Genomic DNA, 19,630 nt, shown 5'->3' with positions numbered 1-19,630 from the left:
AAAAATTATTTAAAATATTAAAAATGTTATATTGCTAATGGAAACTATCGGAAAAAAATTTAATTTTAAATTTCCCATTAGAAATTGGCTAAACAATGTTAAAAAAAAAAAAGAGAGATATTTATTGATTTTGCAAAGTAAGTTTTCACTTACAAAAGGTCATCTTTAATTATAAGGAAAACTAATCGTAATGTCACCTTTTTATAATTTCTTCTCATCATTTTAATTATTATTGAATTTCCAATTACTAAATTTATTCTTTAATAGCGATTAATTTGTTAATGTTACAAATATAGAACGCATAGTTCTTTAATACGCTTCGTTATGAATATACTTTAGCAAGAAAATATTTGTTTACAGAAATATTTTTTGATGGAATTATTAATACGTTGAAAATTAATGGAAAAATGTTGAATAGAAATAAAATCCGTATAAAAATATAGTAAAGAGAATGGTCTATTTCTTGAATTGCCGATAGAATGGCGTTTTCTGCTGGATTGTAATTGTAAGAAATTGAAGAAAGAAAGGGAAACGATTGCAATATACAGACTGTTGTATATAGATAGGGGAGGACGAAATGCAACAATCAATTTATTTTCTGTAAGGATTTGCAATGTCCTATCGGTTTCTATCTTCGAATCACGCAACAAAATACAATAAAAAGCACTGCAATAATAAAAATATTCTACTTATTTAGCTTTATCTAAAGACTAATAACATACAAAAGTTACATTAACGAAATGAAAAGATGCGAAGAAGAAAATCATCACTGAAATATTTTCTTTCTTTTTTTGTAAATACGATAATATTACCGTTCGTAAGTCTTTGGAAGGACAGTTTCAAATTTGTTATAAAGAATCGCTCATTATAATATTGTAGAACAGATACTGATCGAACTGTATATCATCTAGATCAGTTTTCATCATATTTAAAATAATACACCAATATATATATATATTGCATTCAAAAAAGGCATTAAATAATGAAGAAAAGTGTGCACCAATCAAGTATTAAAATCAAACCCTTAGAATTTAAAACATTTAAAAAGAAATTACAGTAGAGCATCGATTATCCGACCCACGATTAACCGATTTATCGGTTAACCGACCGCGTTCTAGTCGGCAAATTCAAATGTCCGCTAGTGATGTGGCGCTACAATATTTGGTTATGTCTTAGCTACTTTAATATTATTTTTGTTAAATTTTTGCATGTTTTAGCTGGCAGCACTGGCTCGACCATGAAAGGGAGGCTAGTATTTAAACCAGGTCTAATATACTATACTATACTAATAATGTATTTTTTCATACTTTTCGGTTATCCGACCAACCCCAGTCCCCAATTAAGTTGGATAATCGATGCTCTACTGTATTTAAATAATGAATTTTGAATCCCTCTTCAGATATTTTATATCCGAATGTTTATAAAATAAATTTTTAAACTCGAATTTTATTAAATTGTAAGACGTGCGTAACGATTTTTTCCTTAGAAATATTATTAAATAATACATAATTTTTATTTAAATTTTTAGAATAATCGATTTGCGCAAAGTAATAGAATCATTTTCCATGGCATTTGTCACGAAACTGGCCAGCATCGATAGAAAATATGCCTTTTGGGATGATAGAACGTTGCGAGATTCGACGCCCGTCGGTACAACATAACGGTAAACGATGTTGTCGAAAGGAGATTAATGACGTCGGTGGCTTCTATTGTAGTTGGTCACCTTTCGTTTGGCACCGCGACCAAGACAAACATATTTCAGTCGGTTGATCGTAATCAATTCGCTGCCGAAAGGGGAGTAGTTCTTCAACTTGATCTCATTCTGCCACCAAATGGGACCAAAGTTATGAATTCTTCCAAATCTTTCTCGCTTTCGACTATGAACTGATTTCCTGTCTCGTGATTGATTCTATAGACTTCGTATCACTTATAGATAAATCGATCCACACTAAGCTAACGTTTAACGCTGTATAACTTAATTCGAAATTTTCCACATAACTTTTTATTAGAAACTATGATAAATTTAAAAATAAGTAATAGATAATACAGTCATGATTCTGAGAATCCATCAGTTTTTATTCGTGTTTATGTGATAATTAATATCAGATTTAACTGTGAATACGTATAAAATTATTATTTATAGCCCTTACTAATTATTTTACAATGAAATCATTTGTCCCTACTAATCTATAATAAGAATATGCACTGTACTTCTAAATGGAAATAAAGCCATTACTAAAGTTTAAACTTATTTTTATGGAGAAAATATACAGTTTTTAATAGAAATTTGAATAACATTTAAATCTATCGGGGAAAAAAATCTGATATAAAAGTGAATAAATTATTTGTTTGGACGAAACTAAGCATTATCAATTTGCTATTATGGACCAATCGGTTGTAAATCTAAACGTCGCTAAGTTAATTTCTATCGATTTTGCTTCGAGAAAAATTACTAAGCCTTTGACTGATTTAGAAAATGTTACGATCAAAAAATAGTTTGTTCCTCGATTGATCGAGCAACAATGATGCCAAGGAATGTTATCACAAATAATGAAATTACAGTCGAATCGGATAGTTCGAATCGTCTAGACTTGTATGTAGCATTACTCTCTCTCAATTCACTTTTTATTAATCAACTTGTGTTGTTTAAACTCTAAAATTGTAATTTAAACATTCATATTTACAATTTTTATTATTTACTTTTTCATTTTCTTTATTTTCATTACGTTAAATCAGCTTTCCTTAGCTTAAATTTAAACTTTAAGCAAATAATTATATAGAGAGACTAAAACTATTATTATTATTATTTATATTTTAATAAATTCAAAATGTATAATATAAAAAAAAATATCCATCTTAAATAAATCTTAACTAGCTTTGAATCTCTATAAAAATATTAAATTTTATGTTGTTTTTAATTAAATAATGTTTTGTCTATTAGTATTTAACTATAAAAACTTGCCATTTGTTTGTATCCGAAATTGACACTAAATCGAATATGACGCTAAACTGAAGTATTGTACCTCAAACAATAAGAATTATATATATTCATTTGTAATGCTGAATAGTAAATTTAGTAATTCACAGATAATGAAAGATTCTCTAACATGAAGATCTATCTATTCAGAGTATTCTTTTGAAACTTTAAAAAGAGGATAGTACTATTTACGAGAGCGTTATATCGAGTGTGGTCTATAATGGATATGAAACATTTATAATAAATTTATGCATTTAAATAACAGTTATACTGCATGAATAATTGTATAAATTTCTCTCATACCCTTATACACTAAAGGAGGAAGCTGGGTTCGAATTCCAATAATATTCATTCTTTCTTACCTCTATGTCTTTAACTGTTTTACTTTTTGTTTCTATACTGTCTACTTGGACCTTGTTTATTAATAGGACTGGTATCTTCATGTCCGAAAACACACAAAAAAAGAGTGTACAGATGAAAATAAAGAAAACATTTTGGCTTTTGACTAAGATCTCCTCTCTAGGCTAATCAGAAACTACACCAGTATAATAAGTCCTATTAATAAACAAGGTTCAAGTAGACAATATAGAAGCAAAAAAGTCTAAGAATTATTTGTATGGTCAAAATTATTAAGTGAATTAATCCTTGGAATTTACAATTCATGTCCAATAATATTCTTTTGTGTCAGAGATCTGAACCCTTGATTTTCAATGCGATAAACCGCTAAAGTGCTTAATATTACTTTTGTTTATTTGTTGATTATGCCATTTTATTATTTTTTATGAGATGGATTTCGGCACAAATTGCATAAAGATCGTAGAGATATTTAAGTTAAATAGCTAATCCGAAATCAATAAATACTTTTTCAAAGTCAATATTTGATATATTCGACGACGTCTAAGCCAGATGTTTTTCAAATAAGACTCCGAGTAAAATATTTGTTAAAATTTCTAAGAATAGCTAAAACTACAAATTCGGAGATTTTATTTTTATTATCGCGGATCCATCAATCACAAATACCTAAATTTTACTAAATTGTTTTGTTTTCTTTATGTTTTTGTGTATATGAACGTTTAAAAAATTTCATAACTTTTCATTTAATAATTGCTTTAAAATGCAGTCAATGGCGCATTACAGCTTCATGGGCCCAAGCAAATTTGAATTGGGGAGCCCCATGTACTGTACAATACAGTACAGTACAGTGTTGAGACATTTCAGACAGTTTTCTTTGCAGGAAGATTTTGGGGAAATATTTTCTTTATTGGCGGGGTTCTTTATTGGTATTTCCCCACCAATAAGGGGAATATTTCCCCTTATTGGTGGGGCCCCAGGGAATTACCCTATTTTGACCATAGGATAACGCGTACTGAATACAGTATTATCATACGCTACTAACTTGTAAGTGTATATAAATTTATACACGATCTTTCTAAAGATAGCAATTCAAACTAAAAGCAAAATTCTATACATAAATTACTTTTGAATACTTTTTTCGTAAGTTTAACAGCGATCATTAAAAAAAAAACTTTGAAGAGACTTTGAAGATTAAAAGTAACCTAATTGGCATGATATTTAAAAAAGAAATGAATTTTTTAGTTAACATAATCGATGAAATTGCGAAAATATTAAAGATTTTTTCCAAAAAAAAGAAAAATATCTTAGAAAAATAAATAAATAAGGACTTAAAGCGTTTTCTTTTGAGATAATCTAGCGAAAGATACGGCTTAAAACAATGTTAAATGACAGATTTTATTCTATAGAGCATTCTTTTAACAATTCTTTAAAATATATCTCATATTTTTAAACATATTTGAATGTCGTAAACATCCATTTCAAATATCAAGAAGATAAAACTATTATAATAAAGTTTCATTCAATCACTAAGTAAATGGAGCGAATAATTCTTTTAAATCATATCTTCCCGAGCTACATTGAAACATAGAAAAATAATATGTTTTAGTATAAAATGTACAATATTATACGTCCGAATTTAAACTATATTTTAATTATTTTTCTCAAATATTATTTCACGATACGGAAACTTAGTACAATTGAAAAATATTAATATTCAGATAAATAAAAGGTTAATTGAATATTCACTTATCAATATTTTTCACATAGAAATAATATAAAAATAATTTATTCTTCCTTACGTATTATTACATTTCATTTTTAATTCAGAATTAAGAATAAAAAATGTTTTTATTAATATTTATAGCATTTATTTTACGTGACTAAGCTATATTTGTAAACGAAACTTTTAAAAATTATAAAATAAATGTTTAGTATAAGAAATGACAAATAATTATTACAGTTTATCAATTTTAGAACATAGAATAATTATTTGTAAAACAGATCACCTTCTGTGATTTAATATTTTAAACATACTTGAACTTGATCATGTATAAAATACACATATGTATGGCACTTCGTGACTATTGAATCATGCTGTACAACGGTACAAAATAAACTTGGATGCATTTCGGGATTTTATCCCCTCCACACGTACCGTCTTTATATGAAACTATATAGGAATAGTACGTATAGTTGGTCGAGAAGGAGATAAAAATCTCGAAATGCAACCCAAATTCATGTTGTACAGTAAGATACAATGGAGTCACGAAGTGCTTCTACGTCTGGTGGCTAACTTAAACTTTAAGTATCGAATGATTATACTTAAATTTTAAATTAATAAGTTCAACTTCTCTTAAGATATTTTAAGTCAATAGTCGATTATTATTGCAAATCTATTCACTCTATTGAATTGTTTACTGTGGATTTAAATTAATAAAGTTTACATTATTATTATTATTATTATTTAACGTTTTCTTAAATTTCCTTCTTTCACAATTTTAAAAGTTTTAATATTAGATTTAAATTATAATATGCTCTACTATAAAGTTTGTAAAAGTTTAAAGATTTTTACTGTTAAAAATATATATATATATATATATATATATAAATGAGAATTAAAATATAATATTTTCTTATTTTTAATATAAGATTCTGATATTTAATAGCAAGCAAACAACTAATATTAACTTGCTTTTTCTGAAATATTTTAATTTCAGTAAGAGACAATATAACAATTCAACTGAAAGTATCAGTCTATTTTTCACAAAAAAAAAGATACATAAATAGCAAATTTCCCGATCTATTTGTCCGCTTACCCGTTGAATCAATAAAATTACTATCCAAATTTCTATAGTTACGAGTCAGTTACAAGTCATTAGTTTACAAGCGTTAAAAAACATGATATTAATTTAATTTACGAGATCGATATCCGGAAGAAAAGAAATGAAGATATCAAAATTATCTGTTCACTTTTTCTTTACTTATTTTTAATTATAATTAATTTATAAATTTTTAAACTTAATAACATAATTAATTTCTCGTCTCGAAATCTTTCTTCGTCTCATTATTTTAACAGAACGATAATGTTGATCAAGTTATTAATGTTTTAAATGTACAAATTTAAAATAAACTTTTTAATATTTAATTAAGATATTTTTCCATTTTTTACTTTAATTAAGATAATTAAACATTATTTTTTACACAAGTAGTTACTTAATTAATATATATATATTTATATTATTTAAAAAGATTTTTAACATAATAAGACGAGGTAGAAATGAAAATAGAAATCGTTCATATTAGATTAAGTGACAAGAAGTGTGTTCAAACTGGAGTTCAATCAATCTGTAGATCTTTCTCTACAGATTGCAATTAATTTATCTGGTTACACAACGAATAAAACGGATCTTTCATTACAAACGAAGCCCTTCTCGCTGTCTAAGCAAAAAGGAAAAGAAGAAATCCCTCTAACAATAATTTAAAATACTTTTGATGTGGAAAGAGATACGACGTTCTCTCATTCATAACATCTTCCATGATTTACGCATCGCATTATCTACACCATTGAACCAACGAAAAATTCCTATTAATTTCTTTCTCCTTGTCGTCTATAATTAAGTTTTTTTTTCTCCTGTTTTTCCCCCATAAGATTTGATTGCGTCGTCAAATATTTTTTCGAATTTTTACAGCTCCGTATTACATAATTTTCTAGTAAAACACCGCGCGTTTTATCCTTTAATTTATTATAAATCGGCTTATAACGCGCACTGTATTTAATTAGATTATTATGTTAAACTTGTCGTATTAAAGTATCAAATTTACCTGCCCGCAGTTTTATTAATTAAAGAAGTATCTAGGAAATTCGATAGCGTAAAAGTTTAGTAGTGACACGAAAGATTTTACGAATTACGAGCACCCGTTAACCGTAAACATGGTCTCTTGGCGTTAGTTACGCAACCCGCAAACCAAAATCGATTTTAATTAATTGGAGTTAAGCGTGGATAATAATTATCTAGAGGCGTATAGAAGCGGCGAAAGGCTATTAAAAGTGTAAAGAACTCACCTGACCAACCGGATCGGCGGGACCGAGTGTCAGGTACTCCCACTCCGGAATTTACCGCCATCTCCAATTAAGTCGGAGCGCCATCTGCACGAACGATCGGGAGTCAAAGAAGTGGAAGGAAGTAAGAAGAAAGGCGCTGAGTCGGCGGAGGTGAAATATGTCGTTGGCGCTTGGGGCGATTGAAGCGCTTCTACGCTCGATTAGGCATCGGAACTAGGCGGAAGGCAATTGGACGACGTCGTCACCACTCCGCGTCGCTACCGACAATTGACGGACCCGGAATTTAGGCCGACCGACTAAAGGATAATGGGTGACGGATTGGTCACACTAATCTCTTCCCACGCCGAATTCCTCGGATTTAAGCCATCGACATCAACTATCTAACAACTATTCGCCTCCCTACCACATTTATCGTCACTGCGCTCTTCTAAAAAAAACAAAACACCCCCCTTGACGCAGGTAACCTTTTCGTCTTTGCACCGAAAAAAACACGCGTATTTTTTGGAGGGTGGCTCTACAAAACGTCATACGAACCGTAATTACTCGGTACGAATAGCCAATTTCTGTTTAATCCGTCGTCCGGTTACTAAGTAGAAATGTGAAAGTAAGTATCGATCTCGCATTTCTTTTTTTGATCTCGACGAATGCCGATTCTAAAAAACAAAAAATATATGAAGAAATAACATTCTGCTCGGTTTCTGGGACACTTTTACTTTGTGTTTTTGAAAAATTAGAAGAAAATTAAAGCGAAATGTCTCCTTATCGACCATAAATACCACTAAGAAAAAGATAAATCAGAGATGATGCTAGAGGAAAAAAATAACAATCGACCTAATTAAAATGTACTCGCGAAGATACCGAAACGAGCGTGAACAAGTTCTATTTTTAAAATTAACTTTTCAGATAATTTTAGTTACATATTTAATAATCGAATTAAATGCGTTGAAACTTATCCAAAGAGAAGCGTGTGTACCGAGAGGGAACTTTTTAAATTAGATAAAAGATTTAAAAAATAGGAGCTAATTTTTTTTTTCTTTTCTCTTTTTGAAGCTCATTTTTGTCGATTGCCAAAGAGCGAAATCATCGAAGAGATAATGCATTTGATGGGGGTTTATCGATTGTCTTATAATATCTTTCTGGGATTTTCAATTTATTTTATTAACTTTGTATTTTCTTTGATTAAAATCGAGTGGTCGAAAGTATTTGGAAACTCGTACCCGATGTTGTAAACGTGGCTTCTGACGTTGCTCGACTTCTCTTAGGACGTTGAAATTCATTACAAATGATGATTTTATTTCGGTTGTTTTATTAATGAAATTCAAGCAATAAATGTTTTTTCGTTTTATGTAAATAAACGAGAGTTATGGTTAACGATCTACCATAAAATCTTTCCGTATTTCTTAATTAATATCGTCTACCCGAAAGTTACTAATCGATAAATCTCATTTTGTGTATCAGTTTTTAAAATTTGAATACTCAAGACCGAAACGGTTTCTACAGTACAAATCTACAAAATATAAATTAATTCTAGTATCATTAATACGTGACTTGTCGCGGAGTTACATTCAAAGTTATCGTTTATATTTTAAGTTAATTTAAATCTAGTTTCGATAAACTGTAATATAACCTAAATTAATAATAATATTACATTAATTTTTTTCTGAATTGAATAGTTTATACTTAAAGTTAATAAGGGAGTAGGCCTACTTTTTAAAATTTTATTAAAATATTTCTCTTTATCAATAAATCTTGTGTTTGTTGTAATATAATTTTATTCAAAGTACGCTCTATTTTCTGCAAGTATGATATATCCATGTACTGTACTCTACCATATTCATCACTTCACATAAGACAACCCATAGATAGGCTATAACCCGTAGGAATATTTAGAAATAACTAAAATTTTTATTTCCTTTATTATATAATTTAGAATATTGCCTAAACAAAAATTTAGCATAAATTATAATATATTAATGGATAAATTTTAAAAAATTCATGAAAACAAACTCTCTAATATAGCCTAATGCCACACAAAACAAATACTGTATCTAAATAAAACTTTGCATATTTTAAATTCCATTGTTTCTATTCAGATTTTCATCATTAATTGCATGATATATTCCGTTTAAATTAAAATCTTTTAATTCGGTCAAATTATGAAATTGGTATCCTCCCGAGTATACTGATTTAGGGCATGCATCTCATATGATTTCCATTGGATTGAGATCTAAAGAATGAGATTGTTAATCACGAATAGGAAATCATTACAATATTATTATAGAAGTACTGTACAAACGAGAGCATTGTCTTGCTAAAATCACCGAAATGGCCATTTATTTTCTCAACAACTCTAATTTCAAGTATCTTTTTCTAACCAATAGCATTTATTTTATTAGTTATAAAAATAAGAATTATCTAACCATTCTATCCAAATTTTCTCCACGCAATGATTGAATCACACTTTGCTACCGTCTATAGAATATTTCTTCCTGTTTTTCAGACGTTTCCAATAATATTGTCAACGATTTGCTAGATCTAAACTAAATGATTTTCATTGTTGAATATAATAGTCTTTTATTTTCTCTTTATTCTATAGTTTATTTTAAAGATTTAACCGTTTATATAGCAATTCTTGATGAGGGTATTCTCTCTTACGTTACAATTCTATAATGTTCTAGATAATGCTAATAATTTTACGCAAAGATGTATTTTTTCTCCAAGATCTTCGATAATTGTCCATTTTACTGTAACAGTATGCGCTCACTCTATAATTCTACCGAACTGCATTTGTAAATTGAGATTAAAATTGACTAAATATTCTTCCAATATTACTAGAATTTAGTCTTTTTTTATAATTGTTATTAACAAAATATTAATTAATTAAAAATAATAACATTCACAAAATCTATTTTAATTTCCAGAATATAGTAGTATATTTTTTAGACTTTATATGTGGGTTATTACTTAATAGTAAACATAAAAAATAATAAAGCCAAGACCTATATCTGTGTATAATGCGCATCATCTATGCATTAAAGACAAACTTCATCATTATTATTACTCACATAGATACATATTGAGCGTGATTTCCTGTATTCGTCATTAAAAAATAATTAATAATATGTTAGAGCCGACATAATAATAATAATCATGAATGAAACGAGTGGAAAGCGATCGAACAATTTGCCCGTTAGTTTTAGTATGGACTAAATATAATTCGGCGTGTTTCCTGAAGGAAATGGAACCTTAATGACAATTATTTTGCAGATAACGTTCACTTCCAAACTAATCGATTACTCGATACCAATGTTCCGTAATTATTGTGGTTACGGCGATATCACCGGACACTTTCCTAAATTTATCCGCTTTGAGCCGAGTTAATTAACATTAAACTAAGAAAAAATAAAGTTTTTAAACTTAATTTTTATAATATAATTTTATTGGTTTAAATAAACGACTTTTTAAAGTCTATTTATAGAGATGTTAAAGCGGCCTAACAGCAATAAATCTATTAAAATCTACTTTCTATTGTAGCTTATATAACAATACAATAAACGTTGCCGCTAGCATTAAATAAAATGTGGCAATATTTAGTTTATTTACAGAACTAAAAATAATTTCGAGCTTACGAAAACTGTAATTTAAAGTAGTTTTTGCTCCATATAGGTAAACTTGGCCATCAAATTTCTCTAAACTCAATAACAACTAATAGACCTTTTCAAGTGTTTTATTGTTTTTTTCTCTTTTATTTTGGTGATTTTTAAGTCCAAATAAAAATATAATAAGATATAAATTAAATCATAAAAACATTTAAAAATTTTCACTTATAAAATTGAATTAATAAGGCACGCCTTTAAATAGTTATAAGGAATTAATAGAACAGTTGAAGGAACTACAGAATCACATGTATATACTAATAAAATATTTTAAAATAGTTTCTTAAATATTGTAATATTATTTAATTTTTATTAAGAGATATAATTAAAGAAATATTTTAGAATTTAAACTATTCTGTTTCAATAAATCCTAAAAAGCGAATGTAAAATTTATTGTTTAAATGGGTTTTCGGGAAAATTAAATTTTCTCGACTCTTTGAATTGCTTGATAAAAGTACATAATATTTAAATTATAATGAAAAGATCTAAAAATTTAGGGAAAATTACATTTTTATAAAAATAATCTCCAGCTGTAAAATTCTAAATAAAAGAACATTAAAATTCCAATTGTAAATAACGTCACGTCTTTCTTTTTCAATCTTAAACTGTATAAGATTTAGGAACGAATTTATATAAAAGACGTCCAAGAAATTGATTTGAAGAATATGAACTGATAAAGAACAGGAACTAGATTTTGCAATAACACATTCAATCCCTAGATTTTTTTCTAATCAGAAATCAGAAGAAATTATTAAAGATCTATCCCCGATCACTTTGAATTTTTTTAGATTAAAATTCCTCCTCCTGTGAAAAGTACTTTATAAATATAAAAATATTTACAAAACACCTAAAGTGTTTTCTACATTGTTAAAGAATAAAGATACATCGATGCTCTTAACACATATCTAAACTAAGAAACTAGGAAAACCAAATTTTGTAAACGATATAATCAACTTTTAACTTTCGATTTTCGATAATATTCAAATAAATGAGAAAAGTTTAACTTGAATTTTATTTCTTACTAAACTTTTATGTAAGAAAATAGGGTATTTTTTCAGCAAAATAACCTTGGTCGAACGTTTGCAGGACTTGTCATCCCCGTGGCCAAGTGATAACAAATGATGTATCGAAGAATGGGCTCGAACAGTAACGTGAGTAGAGTGAGAATGTTCGTGTTTGAATTCGATTTTTTCACCTATTTTTTTACACCAATATTTAATCGACTTATAAATGGGATTAACTAAATTTTAATCTTAAGATTAATATCAAACTTTGATTAATTTTATGGCTAATAAAATTCAACCATCATGATGTACTGCACGAATGAAAGTAGGCCTATTATATTATTATTTACGAATTTGTAAAAAGGTGTATGATTAATTCGTGATTTTATTTTTCCAGAGTTTTATTTTCGAAAATATTTTAATTTTAAAGTATTATGATTTTTAAAATTAATATTCTAGAATTAAAATATTTTTCAAAAAGAGATTAAAAATAAAATTTAAAGTGGGTATTTATCATATTATTATTGATTATGCCTCTTAATCCAGATTATAAACGAGATATCACGTGGTAATTAAGTTCAATTCATTAAGATTAATTAAATATTAATTAATCGAGTGCTTAAATCAGCATTTAAGAAAGTTTTATTTTTCAATTCTATACATAAATTTTGTTCAAATAGAATATAAATTATGATTTTTATCACGCGATCTTTTATTTACTTGAATTATATATTAATACGTTTTTATAGAACCACTATTTGCTTTTATTCTCATTTTACTTTGATGCAGTTTGCATTTAGCATAAAAGTTTCCCCATTTTTCAGTCTCTCCCTATGGCCTTAGGAGGGATCCTAAGGCTCCCTTGAGGCCCTCTTAGTGAGTATAGGACACTAAGAAGACCTTTTTTAATCATACGCATCATGGGTTCGTCTGGGCGCACAATGGGTGGCCGGGTAATGGAGGGCCCGACATATCCTCATAGACCATCCCAAAAATAATTGTGGTTTTTTTGTCCGCTCGAATTCGATCGCGGGTTTCCAGAGCGGCTTTAATTCCCTTCATTTTTTGCATTTTGCAACTTATGCAAACGACCAGAGGTCATAGGTCCTCTGCATAAATTATAAAATACAAAAAAAAAATGGTTCAGATTTAAAAATTAAAGTTGCACAGACAGCTAAAAATAAATTAAATCTTGCATCAGAATATTCTCTTCTTCGAAGCATTGAAAACTTTACAGATTAAAATTTAATATTTTAAAATTTAACTGCACGTGACTAAGTCCATTTTATCTTCAGAACATTGATCAAAATCCGGTGGTCTTTCATTTCATCTATTTTTTCCTCGTCCCTATTTATTTCTGTATACATCTTGTGTAAACTGTGTAATTAAAGTTTGCAAAGTCACAGAAACAGTAACCTTTCTTACTGGATATACGATACCTTGTACTATACGTAGGGTATTATAATATATGTATAGTAAGATTCCCAAGAAAAAAGAATTTACTATAAATCTAGCAAATTCTGCTTTTTTCTAGTGTTTTTTTTTTTAAAGACTCTCAAAATATTATAATTCTTATACTCTACAATAATATACAGTATTGTGACAGTAATATAATAGAACATTATATGTGTTATGATGACAAACGTTATCTTTGTAGCTGATATAAATTTAACTCTTTCGTATTTTCCAATTAGATGAATAACTTTTAGATATGTGCACTGACGAATTTCTCATTTTATAAAAGTATGATATTACATTATTTTGATTTTATCAAGAAAACGAGCGATTATTTATTGTGAGATCGTCACAATACCGGGCTGCAATTTTTAATCATATTTTTAATTTATTTAATTTAAAATATATGCTCTCCACCTCAAATTAGTAGTATCTTGCCCCTGTACGTTATACTTTCCTACTAGCAATAGAGTCGTGCCAATCATCTATTAACTGTTTTCAGGAGAAAAGTTTTGAATTGAAATAACGTGATTTCCGATTTGCACCGGTAGTTCATATATAGTCAATCGGGCCTCCTAAGGTTTTCATATCTTGTCTCGAATTTCATCTATCTTATTCCGTTCTCGAGATTAAAAAGAGACGGACGGACGGACGACTGTGGGAATTTATAGGTCTACGATTTTCTTCAAATTGTATTCCAAAAATATCTTTCAAATTTCAAATGCAGAATTATTTAAAAGTGTTATCAATATATTAAACGATGCATTCATAAGAAATAAAAATATAAATTAATCAAATTAAGTGTGGTTGTGATAATTCCTAGAAAATTAAGGTATTTGAACCGGTTACATATTGAGATCATAAAATTAACATAAACGATTCCATAACCATAAATGTAATTTATAAATGTGATTTAAAAAAAAAAAGTTAGAGTATAACTACAAAATGTTTTAAGATACTCTTTTGGATAGTTCTGAACATAGTTCTTATTACATTCAAATCTAAAATTCCTATTAATTACTGCTTGCGGAATGTTTTCAATTCACTTGCAGAGATACAATACTTTTTATTTTATTTTCTCTTTGTACTAAAACAAAAGAAGGGAGTACGTTCGTAAAGTCGAACTTTAAGAAAGTACTGTACCCAGAGTCTCGATTTTCATTGTACACGCAGCGCCATCTCTTAAGAAAAGATAGAATTGGTCATAATTTCTAGTTTTAATCATAAAAAAGACTTTAAACTACTCTAGAACTTTTACTATTTTATAACTTACAAGTTAAGTTTCTGAAAGGCATAACACCGGAATGTTATATTAATGATTTCTCTTTTCTATAGAATAATATTCGAAATACTTTTAGAAAGTTTCTCCGATTATTTGAATTTAGTTTTTTTTAAAAAATAAATTAACTCAAATTAATTATTTAACTACAACTAATAATTATCAAAAAAAGTATTCTGTGTTTGAAACAGGAGAGACGTAAAAAGTAATTCTACCTTCTTACCTAATAAAAAAAAAAAAAAAATTAGTAACTTACATAGTGTGAAGAACAAGGTTAAATAATAAAATTTTTGACAATAAAACGTATGCTATTTTTCTATTATTTAAAATTTTCACTTAAAAATTTTACAATGAAATTTTCTAATTTTGGTTAGTAAATTTCATTAAGTTACTATTTCACACCGCTTCTACAGATGTAAAGTCCAAACAGATGGACCAATTTATAAATAAAACCGATATTTATGAAATAAAAGACTGTGCATAAATTGCGTAAGGAAGAAATAGGTGGGATAAAGCAGATACTTGCTCAGCAAATAATTAGTCTAATTCACAACACAACATCTTTACTTGTTGCTGAGATAGTTTTATTGAAAGAACTAACGTTTTCGGCCTACTCAACAGGCCATCATCAGGCTTAACTTTCGAAAACGGAACATTGGCGTTCCATTAAAAGAATACATTTGTTTAAAAACTCAAAGTATCAGTAACGGAAAAAAAAGGAAGAACATGGTAATATATACAAATATAAATACAGTATACAATAAAATCAACATAGTGAAAATAAGAAATAAAGAATAAAAAATAAAAAATAAAAATGAATCTACTGGTGATACTTTATATAAACAATTATTGAGGAATAATTGATGAAAAATGTAAATATAAGCTAAAGCAAGCCTACGAGTTCGTGTTACATTTCTTGACTACAAATTTCCAAGCTGTCGGTAGACTGTCTGCGTCCCTCGCATTTATGCATGTCTCTTCCAACTTGCTTTTGTAAATTTCAATTTTTTCAGCGGTATTTGCTAACGTTGGGGAGCTCAAGGGTTTGACAATAACCGCTCCCTCCCATTTAATTATTGAGCCTTGGGTCTGCACGAACTGCGAAAGTACTGTTGCGTTGGAGCCTTTCCTGACGTCATACTTGTGTTCTTTAAGTCTTATCCCTAAATTTCTTGTTGTGACTCCAATGTAGTCTTTTTCGATTCCTAGTTCTGTGTTCTCGTAAGGGATTTTGTACACGCATGCTTTTTCTTCCTTTTTAATGTGATCTTTATCATTTCTTAAGATTGTATATAGGTTCGGAGCTCTTTTTAGAACCATTCTGGTCTCCTTGCGGTTTGCAATTTCTTTCATAATGCCTTTTGAATTCTTGTTGTAAGTAAACTTTGTGACTTTACTGGGAACGTGTTTTGAATTTCTTGCTGTGCCCATCTCATATTTTCTAACTATTCCTGCTATTGTGCCTTTTTTATATCCTAAGGATTCGGCTACTTGTATGATTCTGTCGATTTCCTTATTTCTGTCAATCGACATAACACTTATTGTATATTTATATTTGTATATATTACCATGTTCGTCCTTTTTCTTCTTCTTCTTCTTTTTTCCGTTACTGATGCTTTGAAGTTTTAAACAAATGTATTCTTTTAATGGAACGCCAATGTTCCGTTTTCGAAAGTTAAGCCTGATGATGGCCTATTGAGTAGGCCGAAAACGTTAGTTCTTTCAATAAAACTATCTCAGCAACAAGTAAAGGTGTTGTGTTGTGAATTAGAAATTGGTGGGTGGATATGCAAGTAATTGTTACGATGCGTTATGAAGAGGTAGGGGTGTTTACAAAAACGTTACATAATACTTTGTTTGTTAAATATATAGTATATGGGTTAAGCTACCGGAAGTTTTTTCGGCAAACGGAAACAACTTCTCAGATTAAATGTAATAATAAAATATTGTAACTTTCAGTATGTCGTGCTGTGTATTATTCCTTAGTACAATTAAAGGGGTTGATGGATAATATGCGTTATGTATATTTAGGGATGGATATGTGAGACAGCGATGCTTTATAAAAAGGTGGGATGCTAGTTGAAAAGTATAAAAATAGCCTTACGTAAATTACGAAACATTCCCTAAATAACGAGAAACGTTCCGAACGTGCAGCTTGCTTTCTAGAATTGGATTTTTAAAATGAAAAAATACTCATTAATGTGTAAAATACCTAAATAACATGTGAAATATACCTAAATATGAAAAAAATTCTAGAATAATCGTCTCCGAATCATCGATTAAAACAGATTTTAATTTCTAAACACAAGAATTTACAAATCCGATAATTACGACCAATAATTTAATACTAATTGCTCGTAAATTGGATTTTAATTTGGAAAATTCAAATGCATAAATCATTGGCCCGAGAACTTTCTGAAAATATAACAGAAACTGTTATACTAATAGCGATTGTGTTTTGCAATGAAATTATGCATTGTCGTTATCCGAGAATTTTATTTATTCTTTATAAATGAAATAAAATTTAAATTAGTTAAATACGCAAATTAAAAAGTTAATAGAACACAATAGATATTAAAGAAAATTAAATAAAATGAAATCTTCGAGAACGAAAAGAGAACATCTTTAATTAATAATAATAACGCGATATATACGTGAAAAAACATTCTAACCGCAAATCCTCCATATTTAGTCCCGAAGTTACGGCTATATTCGTTGTGAATTGTAAGCTGCTTATTTTATATTAAAAGTTTCCGTGTTGTTTTTGTATGAAATCTAATAAAATACTAAAGTGGACAATCTAGAATAAAAACTATAAATACTATACAGCAAACTGGATCAAATATGGAGACGCTATCTTCCAACACGCTGTTATATAGCTATCATCAAGCAAGTCTGGAAAAATCATCAGGGTAAGTCTAGAATATCAGAAAATATTTTAAAAATTCAAAACTTAAATTTAAAAGCCATGTAGAATACTTAAAAATTAGATATTATATTGGGTTGAACGGAAAGTTTAGCGTACACCCTTCTAAACAAAGAATACAGTATCACATTAACGATAAGTGTTAAATTTCACAACTTTTATGATTAAGCTAAATCACACATTTAAGTTAAGTAACGACAGCAGCTGTCGTTACTTATCTTAGATGTGTGATTTAATTATAACAGTTGTGAAATTTAACACTATTGCTAATGCGATACTGTATTCTTTGTTTAGAAGAGTGTTTTATAACATTTTTACTTCACATTTTGTATGAATAAAATCAAGTCGAAATGTCTTTGAATGAAAAGCATATTGGGCATGTGTTTTATCAGTTTCTGAAAGGATATAACACCGTACAAACAGTAAATAATATTCGTAATGTGGGTAAAATAGTCAGGCGCTGTCATAACTTCGCAAAGAACTTGAAACAAGTTCGCGGAACACTAGTGTGCCGAAGAACACATGTTAAGAACCACTGATCTGAGGGAAATCTTTTTCCAAAAAATCTCGAAAACGGAAGTAGATAAAACCAGTTTTTAGCGTTAGAATTGTATTTAATTCTTCTGTTAACACACAGTTCAAAATTTTTAAAAATCAAATTCGTTAATTTTTTTACGAATTTATAAAGTCGTAGAAAATCTTACTGAGCGGCCTCGATTTGTAATGAACTGGCATAGTAAATCGGAGAAAGGGAATAGCTAAAGAGGAGATAAAAATATCTTGTACAGTTTTAATGGTTACATCATATTGAAAAATAGAAGATATTAGAAGAAAATAATATATTTTCCGACGTTTTTATTCATTATTGACATTTCTGTGTTTTACGCTGAATAATAATGTGATCAATTGTGCATTTTATATCATCTCGATTTAATAAAGCGCCGCCAATAAGACATTTTTTCGTGTCCTCGATTGAACACGTCTCAAAAATGATGATGAAGGACGGGACACGACAAACATCGAACAAATCACTGATGAAAATTAATCAGGTTACTCCATCCGAACTCGAATTTGAATCCCCAACAAGACGGGTGGTGCCTTTTTCGCTTGTGCCATTAGACCCGTCTGGTTAACGTTTAGCCAAAATTTTATTTGATATTTTAAATTTGTACTTAGACCTTTTTCGACAAAGATAAACTCTCTTACATGATAAAAGTCGGATAGATTATAATGAGGGCCATCTGATAGAATGCCTATATTCTGTTTCGTTGAACCAATTACTGTTTAGAAAACGTTGGAAAAATATTTTTTTACTTGAAAAGTATTTAATATTTTTAATTGTATGCGAATATTACTTTAATTAACATAAACGAATTTCTGCACTGTAAAGTTCTAAAAAAGAGGAAACAAATAAATTAAAATGGTAATGACATTATCGCTACTTTCATTAACTAAATAACAAAAATAATGCTGTTGTTTAACCCATGTTGCAACGGTGAAGCTAGAGTTATTTTTTTAAAACATATCTGGGAGTATATAATTATTTTAGTAGTCAAAATTCCCTTTATACCGCGAAAAAAGCAATGGATTTTGTATCCATTAGCATGATAATTATCGCGTCACGTGTCAACCTTCAACGAGACTGACAACCCGCTCATCAAAAATGACCCTGAAAAGTCCGTCATTCATTGGACAGAATGTAGTATACGTTAAAAAAAATACTGGCAAATTTGTACAAAGTTTATTTCATGATTTTTTTTCAATTTAGTAAATCTTGTTTTAGTTGACAATTGGCATCGAATTATTTAAAATATATATATTAATAGCTACATATTGATGCTTATTAATGCTTATATTTCTCAGATATCAGAGAAAACATAATGACAATATAATTGTCCCAAATCCATGCGGAAAGA

General features: G+C 28.7%; 1 protein-coding gene across 4 annotated transcripts in view; it reads right to left on the bottom strand.

The window, feature by feature from the left end:
- The window catches only part of LOC136985775 (neuronal acetylcholine receptor subunit alpha-10-like), a 47,481-nt gene extending 29,809 nt beyond the window's left edge, over positions 1–17,672 (bottom strand). Inside the window, exon 1 of one of the 4 annotated variants that reach the window (XM_067283127.1) lies at positions 17,611–17,672. The gene's annotated coding sequence lies outside the window, so the exon portion shown is untranslated. Of the gene's footprint in view, positions 1–7,153; positions 7,259–7,394; positions 7,658–17,610 lie in introns of those variants that run through there. The other 3 variants (XM_067283128.1, XM_067283126.1, XM_067283129.1) reach the window with 3 other exon arrangements.
- Between the last annotated feature and the right edge of the window lie 1,958 nt (positions 17,673–19,630).

The sequence above is a fragment of the Centruroides vittatus genome, unplaced genomic scaffold, assembly GCF_030686945.1.
Source record: "Centruroides vittatus isolate TY-2023 unplaced genomic scaffold, ASM3068694v2 contig_979, whole genome shotgun sequence".
Lineage (NCBI taxonomy): Eukaryota > Metazoa > Arthropoda > Arachnida > Scorpiones > Buthidae > Centruroides > Centruroides vittatus.
The sequence above is the reverse complement of the archived record's forward strand: the minus strand, read 5'-3'. Positions and strand labels throughout refer to the sequence as shown.